The sequence below is a fragment of the Nicotiana sylvestris genome, chromosome 11 (assembly GCF_000393655.2).
Source record: "Nicotiana sylvestris chromosome 11, ASM39365v2, whole genome shotgun sequence".
Classification (NCBI taxonomy): Eukaryota; Viridiplantae; Streptophyta; class Magnoliopsida; order Solanales; family Solanaceae; genus Nicotiana; species Nicotiana sylvestris.
Genome location: NC_091067.1, coordinates 156,118,137 through 156,124,850, shown reverse-complemented (window position 1 = coordinate 156,124,850; position 6,714 = coordinate 156,118,137).

The window sequence follows — 6,714 nt, the reverse complement described above, 5'->3', positions numbered from 1 at the left end:
GCTAGACCCATTAGCTAGGGTTGTGGCTCAACCATAGTGTGGGTATTTGATGGTTCTTGTGTTTTAAGGCTTGAATGGCTATGGGTGTTTGATATTTGGACTAATTTATGGTTTTAATGTTGAATTAGTAGTTGCAAACACTAATTTGTACCTATTTGACTTGGGTTCTTCTTGAGAAAAAGAACTTGAGTCAAGGAAAATTAGTCCAACAAGGAATTGGGGCGTATTCAAGAGATTGATAGCCCTAATTAAAGGGTTAAACCTAGAGATAATAATACCCGACTTAAACCTAAATTGCTTTCACAAATTATCATACCCAATTGGTATTGAGAAAGTCAATTAGGGCAAAATTACTCAAACTACCGAGAGGTATATAATGAGAATATCGTGCAATGATTATATCGTAATAATATGACAACCTAGCCTTAGACTTGAGAACCCATCAAGTATCCACCTAGGAGAAAGTCACTTCCCTAGTGCCTTTTAACTATTTAGACAACCCTTCAAGTATCTTACTCTTAGCTTAACTTAGATTAATTTAGCATCTTATTAGTATAAATTTAGAAGTAATATCAAAACCAACTATGATTAGAAATGCAATTAAGAGCAATTACGCATCTCCAATTTAGATAGAAACTTAATTCCCATTTCTAGCTCCCTGTGGAAATCGATCCCGACCTTCTCGGGTAAAAGCTGCTTCGACCACTCTCGCTACTTTGTAGTAGTGCAGGGTTGGCCTCGATTATACATCTGCGAAAGTCTTGGAGTCAGGGTTCTATTGGAGAACACTGTTCAAAGATTCACATCTATGTATAAAGGGCTGTGATGAATGCCAATGAACTGGGAACATTTCCCGCAGACATGAGATGCCCATGAATCCAATTCAGGAAGTAAAAGTGTTTGATGTATGGGGGATCGATTTCATGGGGCCATTCATCAGCTTATATGGCAACAAGTACATACTCATCGTTGTGGACTACATGTCCAAATAGGTGGAAGCTAGAACACTCCCTACAAATGATGCAAAGGGGGTAATTGGTTTTCTGAGGAAGAACATTTTCACCCAATTTGGCACCCCAAGGGAAATAATCAGTGACAGAGGCACTCACTTTTGCAATCGAGCCTTTACTAAGCTATTGGAGAAGTATGATGTGCGCCACAAGGTGGCCACCCCACATCATCCACAAACAAGCGGGCAAGTGGAAGTCTCAAATAGAGAAATAAATATGTGCTGACAAAAACTGTGAATGCAACTAGAACAGATTGAGCAAGGAAGTTAGACGATGCACTGTGGGCATATCAAACCGCTTTCAAAACTCCAATTGGCATATCGCCATAAAAATTGGTGTTTGGAAAGGTGTGTCATTTACTCGTAGAGTTGGAATATAGAGCTTGGTGGGCATTGAGACAGTTGAATCTTGATAGTGAAGCAGCTGGAACAAGTAGAGTAACAGAATTGCATAAGCTGGATGAGTTCAAATATCACGCTTTTGAGAGCATAAGATTATACAAGGAGAGAATGAAGATGATATATGACAGGAACATTATTGAGCAGAATTTTATACCTGGAGATACGGTATTGCTATACAACTCGCATGTGAGTTTGTTTCCAGGAAAATTGAAATCACGATGGTCAGGCCCTTTTCGTATGGTCAAAGTTCACCCCGCGGGAGCAGTAGAGATTGTTGCGAGTAATGACTCTCGCACATTTAGAGTCAATGGGCATAGAATGAAACATTATGTGGGCATGGAGGAAGCAAAGAAAGTGTCAGTGACCCATTTGATCGGGCCTCCAAAGTTGAGCGTACCTTAAATGCGCTTATCTATGTGGTGTCGCGACGTTAAATCAGGCGCTTCATGGGAGGCAACCCATTGAATTGTTGTATTTGTTGTGCCACAACACTAACTAAGGCGATGATTGGGAGGCAACCCAATGCATGGTGAGTTTAGTGTAGTTAGAATTTGTTATTTTGATTTTTTAAGTACTAACAAGTGCAGGTGAGCTCGGGCAAGCGATAAGTCCATCCGACGCTGAAGGGAGAGGTAAAAATTTGAGAAATCTCGAGGCCCAGGTGCGTGGCCGTGCATAAACTGTGCTTAGACCGCGCATATTGCAATGTATTCTGCCTCAAGTTTCCACCCAGGAATGCGGCTGCGCTCAGACCGTGCTCAGACCATGCATATGGCAAAGTATTCTGTTTCGCAAACGTGGTCGTGCTCGGACCGCGCTTGTATCGTTCCGCCTGCCACTTAGTTTAAGCTATTTCTTTTTATTATTTTCTTACTCTTTTTTTATTTATTTTTCTCTTAATTAAAAATAAGCCCCCACCCAAACCTGCTACCCCTCCTCTCTTCTCCTTACTCACACCTAACGTTCTAAACCCTCCCTAACAAATCAAAACACTCACCTCCCCTCTCCCCCCCAAAGAACCCCAACCCTAATACTCCCAAATTCCAGACCACAACACACCCATGCCACCCTATTTTCTCCTCTAACAATCCCCTCACATCTCCTAACCACAATCCCACCAGGTAAGGTTTTGTTTCTGGAATATTTGTGTTCTTGTTGATGTAGTAGTTTTTCTTTAGTAGATTTTTTCTTGTAGTGTGCTCTTGTATGCTAATGGGTTTATTGAGGTTGTTGTATATGTATCTCTCAACATATGTGGGTGACATTAGGGCAATTGTGGTGGAGTTTAGGCTTATAAATTTGTTAATTGGGGACCCCGGTGAATGGTGCATATAAAGTGTTTGTTAAAATACCTTAGTGTGTTGTTAATATTAATTATGACCAATTGGGTGGATGAAGTCTGAGTAACCACTTTTGGTTCATATCTTTTGTGTTTCGCTGATGATATTCTTGATTTCAGGTACTATGGCACCTTCCAGGAAACACCGAACCACTGGTGCTTCATCCAGCGGCCAAGCTGGATCCTCCAGAGCGCGCGCTTCAGCTCCTGCTTGTTCTTATAATAGTAATAGGTTCGTCTCCGCCGTAGCTCAGGATCGTTTTGCTGATAAGGCACCCAAGAAACCAATACCTGAGAGGGGCATGGATATAGGGTCGCTCCAAGATAGCTGTCCCAACTTGTACAATGAGTTGGTCAGGCATGGGCTGGAAATTTTCTTTGAAGAACTGGATGATGGAAATTTGATGGTTGTGCACGAATTTTATGCCAACGTTAAAGAACATGTGAAAGGTGTGGTCACGGTGCGCAAGAAGAATGTGGACGCCTCTGTTGAGGCTATTCAGAGAGCATACCGGCTGCTCGCACCTATGGCGGAAATAGATGACTACTATGAAGCCTATGGTAGACGATATACTCAATGGGAGTTATTCTTTGAAACAATTTATGTGCCTGGAAAGGAGATTGTGTGAATGAAACATGGGCGTGAGTTCCATTCAGCGACACTCACCTTTGAAGGGAAGTGCTGGTTGTATATCATTAACAACTGACTGCTCCCGTCCTCCAACACCACGGAAGTGAATGCTTCTCGAGCTACATTGATTTGGTGTTTTATAAGTGGTCACAATTTTGACGTGGTCAAGCTTATTCATGAGGAGATGTTTACTCGTTGTCTAGTGAAGAGGTATGGTTTCTTCTTCCCTTTCCTAGTCACTAGGCTATGTCAGGCAGCTCGGGTGCCAGAAAACTTGAGAGTGGATGGAAAAGTACCGAGAGAGGCAAAGTTTCGAGCGGATAAGGTGACTACTGGGAAGGAGCCTATGGCACCTGGTGGTGATAATAGTGATGACTCAGATGCACCTGAGGAGGGAGAGGATGAGTAGGAGGAAGTGGGACCAGAGTTGCCCACCCATGAGCATGTTGCGGAAGCTACAAGACCATCTAGGGCCGGTCGGGTTACTCGGTTAGCAGCCTTAGAGCAGGAGATGGCAGGGATGCGTACCACTATCGCAGACTTGGGGACGCGAGTTGATGCTTTGGCCACCTAGAATGCTAAATCAGAAAAGAAAATCATGGGTTGGCTGCGTGTTTTGGGTCAGGCGTGTCACCTTGACCCTGGCACTGTCTCTGATCAAGACTGATCTGTTAGGGAGGTTCCTTTACCTCGCATTTATTTATTTTGTATAACATGGGGACATGCCATCTTTTTAAGTGTGGGGTGGGGATGCTTCGTTTGTATGTTGTATATATGTAGGAACATAGTTTGATTTTGGTCTATAGTTAGCCTGATTTTGGTCTTTAGTTAGTTGTCTAAATATGTGATTCGACTTGGCCCGACAATGGATATCACTCGACGGATTTCTTGAGGGTGTAAGTCGATATATAAAAAAACAAGAAAAAGAGAAGAAAAGATTTTTTTGTAGGTAGTGTATCAATTCCTCCTTGGTTTTCTTTGGACCGCGGTTCTTTTCCAAGGGTTTTGTTTGAACCGGGTGTTATTAGTCCTTTGTTATTTTTTTTTATTTTTTTATGTACTTATGGGCTATGAGCTGAGATGGAAATAGAATCTCTTAACGTTGTTACGCCTTGAATACAATAGACACTTTAGTGTAACGCTTAGTCTCAGTTGTCGATTCTTGTTAGAGTGCCTTAAATTGTATGTTCTTAACTTGACTTAAGTACTCAGACGAGAGTGTTTTGATAAGCTAATCTGGAGTGAGTCATGTACCATGTGTGTATGAGATTTATTGTATTCTGTGCACTGCATTTGATGCCTAGAACTTGCCCTGTGTGTTTGCAAAGCAAAATAGTAGTTTAATTCAGTCTTGGAAGTGATATAGGCATTTCTTTGTTGAACCATATATGTATATGTTACCCGCCTAATTGTTATGTACCGTAGTTAACCCCTTTGAGCCTGTAATCCTGTTTACTTGGCAACCACACTACAAGCCTCACCCAATTGTTTGAATGAATCATTTGTTTGAACCCTTTCACCCCCCGTAAGCACTTGAATTGTGATGAACTGGTAAAAGTTAAAGTGTGGGGTATTTGGTTTGGCTTTTGAGTGGAACTAAGGAAATCAGGAGAAACGTGTACGGTTTTGAATAAGTAAGAGCTATATATATATATATATATATATATATATATATATATATATATATATATATATATATATATATATATATATATATATATATATATAGTCTTTGATAAATAGTGGCTCTTGATTAAGTGTGCTTAAAAAAGCAGGGAGTTAATATATATTGATGTAAAAGGTGGAGACCTAGTTTGACATAAGTGTGGGGTTATGAATGTGAAAGTATATGTATTAAAGTGCTTAGGGAGGTGTAGTCACTCTTATATCTAAATGTATCCTGCCCGTCCCTTAGCCTACATTACAACCAAGTAAATTCATATTTGATCCTAGACGGAATGATTTCGATTAGTAGAGTAGTACACTACGGGCAAGCCTATGGTTCATCTTTTATGGCATATGAATGTTCTTTCTGAGAGTGAGTGAATTTTGTCTATTTGAGCTCCCAATTGTTCTGAATGTTAATTGCTTGTGGAACTACTCTCATTTGCGATGTGAGGGCAATTGATTCATGAAGGAAAGGTACATCTTGACCTCTGTGTAGAGTAAATGAGTAAGTTAGGAATATTGCGCGGCATGTGAGAGTCAACTCTTAAGGCAACGATATTACACTACTGGACTCAATCCTTGTGGTATGTTCTTGGTGTGATACGTTAGAGAAGTTGCTTAGTGAAGGAACCTCTGTAGAGTATGGTTGGTTGTTCGGGGACGAGCAATGGTTTAAGTATGGAGTGTTGATAATAGACTATATTCATGTAGTTTACTGACGCCCTAACTTAGCTATGCTTTATTGTTATATGAAGGTTAAATGACAACAAATAGCTCTAATTATGAATTTTGTGCTTTGCAGGGGCAAGTCTTGATTATGCGGACATTGAACAGTGTTTGGAGCTAATTTGGAGCAAGGAAAGCTAATCAGAGGTGAATGTGTGTGAAAGAAGAAGGAAAAAAAATTACAAAATAGCTGAACTTCATGAGCGCGAGCGCGCTCCAGCTGTGCTCGTCAGGCAGAAAGAACGCGATATGCGTGGCACAAGCGCGCTCCAAGCGTGGCCGCGCTCGTCACCTTGAGGAACATTATTTTCAGGGGTAATTTCGTAACTTTGGGGGCAACTCTCCTTAACATATAAGAAGTCCAGATCGCCCAAGGAGAGGGTATCAAGGTTTTTGAAGGATTATTGAAGGCAAGAGGCAAGGCGTAAGATTCGGCATAGAGTTTTACCTTTCTTTCTCTTGTTTTGATCATTAATGATGAAGGCTATTGTTGTAATTGTGAAAAATGATTATGCGTAGCTAAACATTTAATCTAGAGTTTTGATGGAACCTCTTGGAGGATGAATTTCTGATATGTTAATATAGATTTGCCTTAATTATTTCTCTGTTTGTTCAACTCTATTGTGATTGTTGTTGATTGAAGGGCCCTTAATCGGTTGTGCCTATTTAGTATGCATTACTCGAGAAAGAGTGTATATTTAGGTAGTTTTTGAATAACACCACTCCTAACGTATATGAGGGATCAATACGAAGGGTATAAAGGTGGGATTAGGGATAACGAAACCTTAGGTGCGATCTAAGTGAGCTGTAAATAAAGCCAACTAGTGTAATTCGGGAAAATATGTCTAGTATATTGTTGTAATTACTCGGGAGAGAGTTACGACAATCAGAGTGCTCATGATCGATAGAGAAGACTTAGGCAAATTTATAACAAACATA